Source organism: Phyllobates terribilis, unplaced genomic scaffold (assembly GCF_046119375.1).
Source record: "Phyllobates terribilis strain yellow unplaced genomic scaffold, ASM4611937v1 Scaffold_5__5_contigs__length_657084704, whole genome shotgun sequence".
Classification (NCBI taxonomy): domain Eukaryota; kingdom Metazoa; phylum Chordata; class Amphibia; order Anura; family Dendrobatidae; genus Phyllobates; species Phyllobates terribilis.
The window spans coordinates 496,298,312-496,312,305 of NW_027362765.1; the positions used below are offsets into that span (position 1 = coordinate 496,298,312).

Genomic DNA, 13,994 nt, shown 5'->3' on the forward strand with positions numbered 1-13,994 from the left:
ACTATTGAACTCAGAGCAGTGTCAAAAGGTTGTTGGTTGGAAAGCGGAAAAGGCTTCCAGTCACTTAGCCAACACCACCACCCTGTCTTCCACACGGTCAAGTCTCAGTAGACGTGAGTCAGGACTGCATATTCCTCACCCTGATCCTCCTTCCTCCTACCATGCCAAGTGCCCAGAGAAAACTGATCCCACACTTGGAAACTCTGAAGAGCTATTCACTTTTCCATTTATAGATTCGGGCCTCTCGCCCTGTCCAGTTGAAGCGGGGCAAGAGGAGATCGCATGTAGCGATGCCCAAATATTTGAGCAGCCACGGTCACACGAAGGCGATGGTGGGAAAGTTTCACAAGAGGTGGACAATGATGAGACACAATTGCCAGAAGATCAGGAGGAGGACCAGGGTGCGGAAGTGGAAGACGAGGTGGTGGATGATATAGTAACTGACCCAACCTGGCAGGAGGACATGCAGAGCGAGGACAGCAGCACACAGGGGGAGGGAGGCAGAGCACCCTAACAGGCAGGAAGAAGCAGTGTGGTGGCCGCACACAGAAGGCAGGCAACCATTCCCTGTAACACCAACGCGAAGGAAGTTGCCAGTACAACTGTTAGGCCTTCCCAAGTCTGGTTATTTTTTAAAGGCTCTGCCGATAACCCCAAAAAGGCCATTTGCACCCCCTGCAGGCCAGCATCAGCAGGGGTGGCAAAACTAGTTGCCTGATCACCACCAGCATGATCAGTCACATGGCAGCAAATCACCCGACTTTGTGGGCCGAATCCCAGGGTCGAGGAACAGTGTCTGCGGGTGGCACCATTGATTTTTCCGCTGTTGTGCATGCAAGCCAATCCCCTGTCCATGGTGCATGCGAAGATGCCTCCTGCACTGCACCTGTCATTGCACACTCCCAAGTAGCAGCATCAGGAAGCACGTTCACGTCCTTGTCCCAGTGCAGCGTTCAGTTGTCCATATCCCAGTCCTTGGAATGCAAGCGCAAATATGCAGGCAATGCCCCACAGGCCACACTACTAAATTCCCACATTTCACGACTGCTTGTGCTTGAAATGTTGCCTTTTAGGCTCGTGGAGACGGAAGCATTCCGCAACCTGATGGCGGCGGCTGTTCCTCTGTACTCGGTCCCCAGTCGCCACTATTTCGCCCGGTGTGCCGTCACCGCATTACACAAGCACGTGTCCCAAAACATTAGACGTGCCCTCAACAACGCAGTTACTGGGAAAGTCCACCTAACCACGGACACGTGGACAAGTGCTTGTGGGCAGGGACGGTACATCTCGCTGACGGCACACTGGGTTAACATATTGGAAGCCGGGACCCGGTCGGACCTTGGGACGGAACATGTCCTCCCGATGCCAAGGATTGCGGGCCTTAGGTCAATCAGGGTTGCCACCACAGTCTACAGTTCCTGCACCTCATCCTCCTCAGTCTCCTCCTCCTCTTCTGCCTCCATCTACGAAATGACAACATCAGTCACAAGCTGGAAGCACTGCCTCGGCCAAGCGGCAACAGGCTGTGCTGAAGCTAATATGCTTAGGTGACAAACCACACAATGCTGAAGAGTTGTGGACAGCTCTGAAAAAGCAGGAAGATCTGTGACTCACACCGCTGAACCTACAGCCAGGCATGGTCATGAGTGACAATGGCCGGAAGCTGGTGGCAGCTCTGAGGCGAGGCGAACTCACACACGTACCATGCCTGGCCCATGTGCTTAACCTCGTGGTTGAGCAGTTTCTCAAATCCCACTAGGAGCTGCTGGATCTACTTGTTAAAGAATGCCGCCTGTGTGCCCATTTTAGAAACTCGCCTACAGCTTCCGCCGCTCTTGTTGTGTTTCAGCAGTATTTGCAGCTTCCGGCTCGCAAACTGGTGTGTGATGTCCCCACGCATTGGAACTCTACACTGCAGATGTTGGGAAGGATTTGTGAGCAGAAGAGGGTAGTTGTTGAGTACCAGCAACAACAAGGCCGTCTGTATTCAGTTCAGACTCCACACATAAGACCTCAGGAGTGGACATGAATGTCAGACATATGTACCATCCTCCAAAACTTTGAGGACTCCACCAAGATGGTGAGCGGCGATGATGCCATATTTAGCGTCACCATCCCGCTTCTCTGTCTTCTGAAACACTCTCTGCTCACAATCAAAGAGGATGCATTGCAGGAGGAGCACAATGAGATGGAGCAAGGAACCATACAGGGTGATTACACACAGCCCAGCCTCATCTCATCCCAATGTGGATTGGGTGACAATGAGGAAGAGGAGGAGGAGGAGGAAGAGCAGGATCTTGTTTCATGCACTATAGATGGTACTACCTGCACAACTGTCATACCATCTGTTCAGCGTGGATGGCCAGAGGACAGAGAGGAGGAGGAGAGCATGGTCAGTCATCCTCTTGGTGAGGACACGGAAGTCTTGCCTATTAGCAGTCTGGTACGCATGACTTAGTTTATGTTCCGCTGCCTTTCCCATGACCCTCATGTTCTCAAAATTTTGGGTGACAGTCTTTACTGGTTGGTGACACTTCTAGACCCGCACTACAAGGAGAACTTTATATCTCTTTTCCTGTGGCGGACAGGTCTACAAAAATGGGGCAGTATCAGAAGGCCCTTGTTGCGGAACTATCAAAAAAAAATTCCCATCTGAAAACGCTGGCAGCAGAGGTCACAGTTTGTTGGACAACCAAGGAGTACAGGCGAGAGAGACACAACTTCAATCCAGCAGAGGCACTGGAACACTGTCAAAGTTCTGGTAGAATTTTCTCCGGCCCTCCCATCGCACAGGCCCTGAGGCGCAGGGTACTCTCACAAGGAGTGCAAAGTTTGGGAAGATGCTGAGGGAGTACCTTGCCGACCGTACCAACGTCCTCCTGATTCCTCTGTGTCTTATAATTATTGGGTATCCAAGCTGGATACGTGGAATGAACTGGCTCTCTATGCCTTGGAGGTCCTGGCCTGCCCTGCCGCCAGCGTTTTATCAGATCGGGTTTTTAACGCCGCTGGTGGAATTATAACTGATAAGCGCATCCACCTGTCAACTGAAAATGCTGACAGGCTGACTCTTATAAAAATGAACAAGGGCTGGATTGGGCCAGATTTCTCAACACCACCAAATGATAGCAGCGTAACAAACTCAAATCCAGTGTCTTTTTTGGGAGGTGTATTCCCATGCACCTCTTCACACATGGGTATACGCTTCCTGATTTTGGCTATTTGCTCTTGTCCTCCTCCTTCTCCTCATCCTCATCCTCCATATCGCCAGGGTGACCGTGGTCCGTGATGCAACACCCACATCATTTTTTTAAAGGGTGTTTATGATGCCCGTAAAAAAACATTTTTATACAATATGTTCATGTATACCCCCCAGGGGTAAATGTTTGTCAGCCCATACGCTTAGTGCATGGTATTGGGGTGCGTCCAAATTTAGGGCAGCCCTGCCACTCACTGCATACGCTGTAACAGTATAGGAGACCTACTCTTTAGTAATGGGAACAATAAAACATAGCCGGCAAAAACACTAAGTGTGAACATAGCCCAAGGTGTGGAGGAGTATTTTTGTTTTAGGTTATTTATTTTGCATCATATAAAAGTCATTACCCTGGAAAGGATGGTAGTTAACATATTTCCCAGGAAAATCCATTTTGCTTTCGTTTTTGTACGTTTTATTGTGAGTCCGTAAAAGTGGCGTAATACCTCTGACAATCTTGTTGACAGAAGTGACCTGGGAGTCAGAAATGCTTCCAGGGGTCTTCCCCATGTTGTCCCCATGTCATTTGAGCACTGTTCCCATAGATTTGGGCAATTTTTAGGCCCTCTGCAGACTGCCGGAGGGAGTCGCCTGAAAAATGCTCGAGTTTCTCATAGACTTACATTGGGCTTGTTGCTCGGATCGAGCACCTGAGTATTCCAATGTGCTCGACCCGAGCATCGAGCACCCGAGCATTTTAGTGCTTGCCCATCACTAATTACTATATTCTAGAGGTTTGTTTTACCATCTAGAGGGCACACAGTACCACACAGCAGGTGCAGTAATAGGGACACGTACGGCAGCAGTGGCTCAGTATTGCATTATCAGCGGGATGATGAGTTTGTGCAGGTTGGGAATAGATGGGGACGGGGCCTGAAATGTAAGGATTCAAATGTGTCTTTGTTGTGATCTCTGCAGACTTGAGACTCTGAGTCCTGGATGTCATGTCGGTCTGGGAAGATGGAAAAGACGAGAAAAGTGAACAATTTAATCAGAAAGAACGTCAGCTGTAAGGTACTATACATAACTGTGCTGTGATCTCTTATATGTTCTACAGGACTGGCATCTATCAATATGTCACCACATGGCGATCTTTGTATAGAGATTATTTTCAGTAACAGCGCGGTCATCTGCTGAGATTCTCCTACATCCACTATCTGGGTGCGCCACCATTAGGTGTAATCAGGGTTACCTGGTTAGGGGCCCACTCAGAAGTTTCGCCCCCCCCTGAATCAAAACCCTAGCTACGCCTCTGATACTCACCTCCCCAATGTCGGGGTGTAGCTCCTCCTCCTCGCGGGGCGTGGTCGCTCACTGGTCAGTGAAAAATTAAATTACATTACGTTCACCTCTTCCTTCTCCTGTGATTGCCTCTGCCGGGACTTGAACCTACATCTCAGTGTTCAGATGCTGTTTCTCTAACCACAGAGTTACAGCCCTCACTGGTGACCATAGGAGGATGTAGTTAACTTGACTCTACAATTTTTCACGAGCAATGAGGTTACTCGGTTACTGATATAATCAAGACGGAGACATGACCGGGAGTGATCTATGAAGCGTTGTTCACAGAACAACTCTCTGCAGGTTGCAGTACTGAAATGGTGGATGTCGTGGGAACGGCATGGATTATGTCGGAGCGTCGAGGATTTTTTTAATAAATTGGTGAATGACGGAGTGTTTCTTGTTTTTATTTCTTTACTTCTATTTTTTATGTCTTTCAAGTTCCCATTTTTTAACTACTTCGGATTTGGTAGACTACGTCGGATCTTCAGGTTTTTTCTTTTTGTTTTTTTAATAAATTAGTGAACAAGGTGTGGGGAGTTGTTTTAAATTGAAATTTTTGTGTGCGTATTAAGTAAAGAGGTGTCTGATAGAAGCCTCTCTATTACTAACCCCTGGGGTTGATGTCAGCTGACATTGCAAAGCTGACATCAACCCCATAAACCATTACCTAGAATGCCACCACACCAGGGCAATCGGGAAGAGCCGGGCCTAGCGCCATAATTGGCGCATCTCATGTGATGCGCCAATTCTGGGGCCACTGGGGGATGGAATTTTTAGGCTGGGAAGAGCCCAATAACCAGGGACCTTTCCAACCTGATTAATATAAGCCCACAGTTTCTGCTTTACCTTGGCTGGTTATGAAAAATAGGGGGAACTCCATATAATTTTTTAAATTATTTGTTTAATAGGTTTAATAAAGGTAAAAACCCTTTAGTGCCAAACGAAAAGGCACTAAAGGGTGCTTGTTTATTATATGTCGGGGGCTCGTGACATCTATTCTATCAATCTATCTATCTATCCTATATACAGTATCTATTCTATTTTTTATATATATATATCTATATATCTCAGAATATTTTTTAATGTGCAATAATACACAATTTGTGCAGTAATAAACCAAATATGTGCAGTAATTAAGCAAATTTTGTGCAGTAATAAAAGTTAAAAGACAACTACAGATACCAAGTTGAAAGCAATAGCCTTGGATTTATGGATACTTGCATTGTATAAATAACAGTTACAAATTACAATTACTGAAAACAAGTACAAGTAATGTAAACAATTGTGGCATAATTATAATGATTCCATTGAGCCAGAGTCAGGATGGCGTTTACAAGCTGCACAGGCACTCGGCCATGCAGCTTGAAAGGGAGCTCTGATCTGTGAAAAACTAGTAGCACACTAGGGGTGTACTTACTTCTTACAGGAGATTCTAGCTAGAGTTCAGCATGTGTGGTATGGCAGCCATACTGATTTGTGTACAGTAATAAAAATTGCTTAAAAAAAACCTCTCATATATCTATTCTATTCAGACGGTTCGGGCTGTAAATTTACTGTACTGTACTTGGCTGATAAAATGTTGGGTTTAATTTGAGACGTGTTCATAAAATCTTTACTGCACATGCATGGTCCGTGTGCCGTGCGTTTTTTATCTCACACCCACTGACTTGCATTGGCAAGTGTGATCCAATTTTCACATCCAGTCGCAGCATGGTGTGATAATTTCCTCAGTTCGATTCAGGCTGAGAAAAAAAAATTGCAGATATGCACTGAATCATTTAATAACATTCGTCAGTGTCCAATGCAATGTTTTCTCGCATTTCACTCCTCCGTATTGGAAGTCCGTGTGCTAGCCCTTACAAAATCTTTCTATTAACAATATTTAATTTCATGTTTGATAATAATTCTTTCACAAGAAAAAATATATCTAATTATATGCACTTTACGTCAATATTTATTTGAAAAAGTACTCACCACATTTGTCACTGTTCACTCCAGAAAGTAGCAAAAAGATGATTAAGATGCTGTACACCAACATCTTTCCTTTCAAGATATGCAGAAACTAAAATTAAAGACAAAGAAAACAAAGCTTATATGCATTAACATGAATCCTATGACAATTTTTGACTAAGTATTTTAAATCAATATTAATGTACATATTGTAAGGCAGCACTAGACATCATAATGGGGGATACTCGCTGCACCGGGTAAATCAAAGCACACCAGCAATGTCCTTCCGGTATTTCACAATGCTGCAGTTTATTGCACTTCATAAACCACAGTTCACCGGGTCCAACTCAGTGGCACGCCGACACACATATATAAATAATGTTCACGAGCCAAGTGGCAGACCGGCCCACTTGCTCCAGGTACAGCCTTCAGCAAGGTAATAACATAGCAATGTCCATATTAATGTTCATATAACACAGTGTATTACCTTTGCCGGGTTTAGCTGCTGCAGTCTATTAGGCTTGCCACCACTGTGGCTTTGCAGCTTCCCAGGTAGGGGTCTCCAGCCGTCGTTCCCTCAAAGGCCACTGACATCCACACAGGATCCAGGCTCTGCCTTTCAGGACTCTTCATCAAAACCTCTGCCTTCCAAGGCCACTAGCATCCACACAGGATCCAGTCTCGACCTTTCAGGTACCAGGCTTCACTCGGCCTCACTAGGCCTCACACGGTCGGTGTCCCACACACACACGGGAACAGGCCTTATGCCTCTCTCACAGAACACACCTGTCTCCCATCAAGCAGGGTTTATATATGCATCCAGTGCACACACACACATACTAACAGGACCTTGCTGATGTCACAGTCATGTGATCAGACAGACATTCTGTGCGCGCAGGACCTGTGCTATGTCACAGTCATGTGACTAGTCACCTGAGGGGGAAGGTACATGGTCAGGTAAAACACATCCTGGACCATTAACGTAATGCCAGCAAGTCGCTGCATTACATATCCCCCCCTCTGTTCAAACTTGTGGGGTTGAACACATAATATACACAATCACTATAACCCCCAGCTCACATAGGGACCATGTACTTTACAATTGTGCTACTCAGCCCCTGGAACATTAGTCAACGACATTAGCCCATTCCTTAGGGACCTACCATTTGTCACTGTCACTGACTTTGTCAGGTTACCTTTCCAGGTCGGAACCTTGTCAGAGCTCCCCCGCTCCCAGCTGTCAGTTGTAACCTTGTCAGGTCTCCCCCGCTCCCAGCAGTCAGTCATAATCTTGTCAGACCTCCCCCGCTCCCAGCGGTCAGTCGTAACCTTGTCAGGTCTCCCCCGCTCCCAGCGGTCAGTCATACAGCGGTGTGACTCACATGCCCTGGTATCTAAGGTCCGGTTCGACTCCGTAATGTCCCGTCCTCTATTGGGTTGTTTGTATGGGCTGGTCAAACCTGAGTTACTGGAGGTCTCACTACCTCTAAACCCACGCCCACTACTCTCAGGACATCTTGAAAGGTCCCTAACTCCAGCTATAGCTGTTCTGTTATTTAGGGGGCCCTTTCTCTGTCTGGTCTCATAATTTCTAGACGGCTGCCATCTTCTGCTACTCAGATGATGCTGTCTATCCACTCGCAGTCTAGCGAGATTCAACTGTTCTACCTTTTGCAGGTAGGTTACTCGGTACTCCAACAGCATGCGCATATATCCCAGGTTTTCTTCTGTTCCTACAGCGGAGAATGATACCTTGCCGTCTTCGTCTGGTATCCAGTCCTGACGATCACGTGGACTGCTTACTTTCCCCACACCAGACTTCTTGACCATCACCTGCATGGCTCGACCATTTCTCCCAACGAGCTTCCTCACCAGAACATGAAGCACCCGGATGACCTCTTCACGCATACTGTGAGCTTTCCTCATCAACTCCAGTTGTCTAACGGCTTGTTCCGTCTTCAACCGGAGAAACCGATTCGTGCGAATACATCGCCAGTGCATGTCACTTAGGATAGCCACCCTCTTCACTGTGACTTCGGTCATGGACAGGACCACCAGCTGTTTAGCTTCTGAGGTCAGGTACACCTTATAGGCTCGCACGGCCTTCTTAAACTCCTCATGCACGGACTCACTGGTGCATTCTTCCCTCAAATCCTCGGGTACATCTACAAGGCACTTGTACCGAGACGTTTCGGTCTCACCAGTGGTTTCCAGACGACCAACCTGCTCAGGTTTCAGGGGCAACTGACCTCCAGCTTCTTCACCCTGTATGCTTCCCCTGAGCTGACTCACAGCTACAAATTCACGAATTTTCGTCTTGACCACTTCCATCTCATATTTATCTGTGGTTAACACTCTCTTAGCTCTCCTCAGGTCCACCTTCTCATGGTATAAGGGAGTGAGTGCAACGTGTTCGCCCTTTTCCTTCTCCAAGAAGGCCTCGTTCACTGAGTGATACTTTGTCAGGCGACTTTTGAGCCCGGAAACTTCTTCCTCTAGCTCTGCCACTCGCCTCTCAGCGGCCCGTCTCTGAAGCTCTTCCTGCTTCAACTGCTCTTCCAGCAGCAGAGCTCTCTCAGACCTCTCCGTCTCCAATGCGCCAACTCGGCTCTCAATAGCCAGTCTCTCACGCTTCTCTTGCGTCCCCTGGGTTTGTAGCAACTCCTTGAGCTGCTTGATCTCGGCTTCGACATCCACCTAACCCTCCGAGCCCACATCACTCGAGGAGGTATCTGCTTCATACCTCCCACCACCAGCAGTCAACTCCTGGCCCTGGTCTGTGGCTTTTCCGATGGACTCCTCCATCCTCTCTCGCTCAGCTTCCATCTTGCTGACTGTTTCCTTAAGGTACGTCTCCGCATTCTGGAGAGTATCACAGGACATCTGTAGCTCCTTCACCTGAGCTTCCAGATCTAGGGTCTTTCCCCGGAGATCATCATTCTCCTCACGGGTGTCTTGCAGAGTGGTCTCAACCACTTGGCGCACTTGCTCTGCACCCGCCTTATCCTCCTCTAGTTTTTTCTTCACCTTGAGGAGATCCTCATAATCTCTCTTACTCTGTTGCAGTTCCCTACTGCGTTCAACACACTCCTTCTTGGAGTCACACAGCTCCTGGTTGAGCTGTTTGCGCAGTCGTTCTAGGATTTGTTTGCGTCCAGAAACACCATCCTGCTGCGCCTCCTTCTCAAGCTTCAACTGCAAAACCTCTTCCTTGATTTTGCGGCGGTCCTCCTTAATTGCGTAGAACATTTCCTTCCACTGGTTAATTTCCTCGTTTCTTCCCTTTAGATCTCGCTGTAAGTTCTTCACAAGCTGGTGTATTTTCTGCTGTTCAGACTCCAGGATCAACTGGTTTGAGTACACGTTCCCCAGGTTTTCACATAATTGCTGCACGTCACTCTGACCCTGCTGGCCGATAGGCTCCAGCTCTTGGTCACGACTGGCCGCCTCCTCTTCTACCTCTAATGGAGGAGCCACACTTGAAGCCAAGGCACACAGTACTACATTCTCTTTATTTTCATTTTCAGCCAAGTCTACAGGAGCAGCCTTTTTGTGGCCCTTGCGCCGCCTACGAAATGGGGACTTTCTCACCTCGTCTAGCCCCTCCTGACTGACCTCTCCTTCTACTTTCATAGTGTCACCGTCAGCTACGGGGTCTGTGTCACTCCCCATGGTGTAGTGGACTAACAGGTCACCTCCCACCTTGACGTCACCCCCTTCTACTGGAGCTACCCCGTTATCAACGGTCACATTGTCATTTTTAGGAGGTACAAACCCACCACCAGTAATTTTTTTTTATTTTCTATCCTCCACGCTGTTTTGAACAACCGCCCCTTTTTTAGACTCTGCCCCCTTTTTAACAACCACAGCGGCAGGGAAATTTTTACAAGAAAAATCAATAATAGTCTTAGGACTCAGTTCACAACAGCTCTTACCACCTCCCCGGGCACAACACTGGTGCCCCCGGAGAGTTCATAGAATGGTCCACTGCCGCCATTCCATATAGTGCCCACAGCTCCTGTGGTTCCTGCACCATGTCCAGTTTCATGTCCAGTAGACGTTTCTCAAATACCTGCTCCGGTTTTAACAGGCACTTTAATCGCTCTAATCGCTCAATAGCTTCAGACTCAGTTGCTGCTCCTTTCACAGCCATTTTTATCTGCTCCTGCATTTCCTCAGGACACTATTCACACACCGCTCTCCCCGGAAAAATTTTCGTGGCCCCGCCGAGCCACAGCAAAACCGGATTTGAGTGCGACGACAACCTTCGCAACCCCGCCGAGTTGCAGCCAGATGCTTTAAACTTCGTGAGCCCCGCCGAGCCACAGCAAACCAGGTTTGAGTGCGACGACAATCTTCGCAACCCCACCGAGTTGCAGCCAGATGCTTTAATCCACACTCGTCGTCCTGTGCCGTTGCCCCTAGCAACCGGGCTGCAGTTGCCCCTAGCAACCGGGTTGTCGTTGCCGCTAGCAACCGGGCTGCAGTTGCCCGCATTCTCGAACCATATGTAAGACAGCACTAGACATCATAATGGGGGATACTCGCTGCACCGGGTAAATCAAAGCACACCAGCAATGTCCTTCTGGTATTTCACAATGCTGCAGTTTATTGCACTTCATAAACCACAGTTCACCGGGTCCAACTCAGTGGCATGCCGACACACATATATAAATAATGTTCACGAGCCAAGTGGCAGACCGGCCCACTTGCTCCAGGTACAGCCTTCAGCAAGGTAACAACATAGCAATGTCCATATTAATGTCCATATAACACAGTGTATTACCTTTGCCGGGTTTAGCTGCTGCAGTCCATTAGGCTTGCCACCACTGTGGCTTTGCGGCTTCCCAGGTAGGGGTCTCCAGCCGTCGTTCCCTCAAAGGCCACTGACATCCACACAGCATCCAGGCTCTGCCTTTCAGGACTCTTCACCAATAATCCGCCACCACTGTGGCTTTGCGGTTTCCCAGGTGGGGGTCTCTAGCCATCATTCCCTCAAAGGCCACTGATATCCACACAGGATCCAGGCTCTGCCTTTCAGGACTCTTCATCAAAACCTCTGCCTTCCAAGGCCACTAGCATCCACACAGGATCCAGTCTCGACCTTTCAGGCACCAGGCTTCACTCGGCCTCACTAGGCCTCACACGGTCGGTGTCCCACACACACACGGGAACAGGCCTTATGCCTCTCTCACAGAACACACCTGTCTCCCATCAAGCAGGGTTTATATATGCATCCCGTGCACACACACATATACTGACAGGACCTTGCTGATGTCACAGTCATGTGATCAGACAGACATTCTGTGCGTGCAGGACCTGTGCTATGTCACAGCCATGTGACTAGTCACCTGAGGGGGAAGGTACATGGTCAGGTAAAACACATCCTGGACCATTACCATAATGCCAGCAAGTCGCTGCATTACAATATGTAAAATATGAACATAAGTAATTAAAGGGAATCTGTCACCTCCAGAAATGCTGTTTATCTGCAGATATGAGTATAGTGGTAATCTGCAGGTAAACGGAATTAAACTCATACATGGCTACCTTACAGGAGCAGCAGCTACAGGGAGAAAATTAAGTTGTATTCTCCTTGCAGCTGCTTCTAATTATCGGGTCAGTGCAGGGAGCTGTTACAGTCACACCATAATACCAGAATGCAGCAATTACACAGAAATGTGAATTTCACAGAGTCCTCTAATTCCAGTGTCTGCCACTACATGGCATCTGTTTCAAAAGAATGAGAGTTTGTCTTGTCACTGATTACATACTCAAAAAAACAAACACATTTTAATATCTAAAAAAATTGCAGAAAATTTTAAACTATGACCTGTTTTACTTTTTAAATTAAACCTTTTACATTGAATCTAAATTTCTAGTAGAATGGAAATCTTCAACCACAAACATACAGTGGGTACGGAAAGTATTCAGACCCCTTTAAATTTTTCACTCTTTGTTTCATTGCAGCCATTTGGTAAATTCTAAAAAGTTAATGTTTTTCTCGTTAAAGTACACGCTGCACCCCATTTTGACTGAAAAAAAAACAGAAATGTAGAAATTTTTGCAAATGTATTAAAAAAGAAAAACTGAAATATCACATGGTCATAAGTATTCAGACCCTTTGCTCAGACACTCATATTTAAGTCACATGCTGTCCATTTCCTTGTGATCCTTCTTGAGATGGTTCTACTCCTTTATTGGAGTCCAGCTGTGTTTAATTAAACTGATAGGACTTGATTTGGAAAGGCACACACCTGTCTATATAAGACCTCACAGCTCGCAGTGCATGTCAGACCAAATGAGAATCATGAGCTCAAAGGAACTGCCCAAGGAGCTCAAAGACAGAATTATGGCAAGGCACAGATCTGGCCAAGGTTACAAAAGAATTTCTGCATTACTCAAGGTTCCTAAGAGCACAGTGGCCTCCATAATCCTTAAATGACAGAAGTTTGGGACCACCAGAAGCCTTCCTAGACCTGGTCGTCCAGCCAAACTGAGCAATCGTGGGAGAAGAGCCTTGGTGAGAAAGGTAAAGAAGAACCCCAAGATCACTGTGGCTGAGCTCCAGAGATGCAGTAGGGAGATGGGAGAAAGTTCCACAAAGTCAACTATCACTGCAGCCCTCCACCAGTCAGGTCTTTATGACAGAGTGGCCCGACAGAAGCCTCTCCTCAGTGCAAGACATATGAAAGCCCGCATAGAGTCTGCTCAAAAACACATGAAGCACTCCCAGACTATGAGAAATAAGATTCTCTGGTCTGATGAGACGAAGAAAAAACATTTTGGTGATAATTCTAAGAGGTATATGTGGAGAAAACCAGGCACTGCTCATCATCTGCCCAATACAATCCCAACAGTGAAACATGGTGGTGGCAGCATCATGCTATGGGGGTGTTTTTCAGCTGCAGGGCCAGGACGACTGGTTGCAATTGAAGGAAACATGAATGAGGCCAAGTACAGAGATATCCTGGATGAAAACCTCTTCCAGAGTGCTCTGGACCTCAGACTTGGCCGAAGGTTCACCTTCCAACAAGAAAATGACCCTAAGCACACAGCTAAAACAAAGGAGTGGCTTCAGAACAACTCTGTGACCATTATTGACTTGCCCAGCCAGAGCCCTGACCTAAACCCAATTGAGCATCTCTGGAGAGACCTGAAAATGGCTGTCCACCAACGTTCACCATGCAACCTGACGGAACTGGAGAGGATCTGCAAGGAAGAATGGCAGAGGATGCCCAAATCCAGGTGTGAAAAATTTGTTGCATCATTCCCAAAAAGACTCATGGCTGTACTTGCTCAAAAGGGTGCTTCTACTCAATACTGAGCAAAGGGTCTGAATACTTATGATCATTAGTGATGAGTGAATGCGCTCAACAATGCTCGATACTCGCTCAAGCATCACTGTGCTCGACAAGCTCGGGGAGTACTTCCGGGTTGCTCAAGTGGGAACTCGGATCCCCTCCCTGCATGTTTGGCACTCTTTAGAGAGCCAATAAACATG

At 47.3% G+C, this 13,994-nt stretch overlaps 1 pseudogene; it reads right to left on the reverse strand.

Moving 5' to 3' along the window:
• The window catches only part of LOC141273546 (intelectin-1-like), a 172,545-nt pseudogene that overhangs the window by 129,597 nt on the left and 28,954 nt on the right, over window positions 1–13,994 (reverse strand).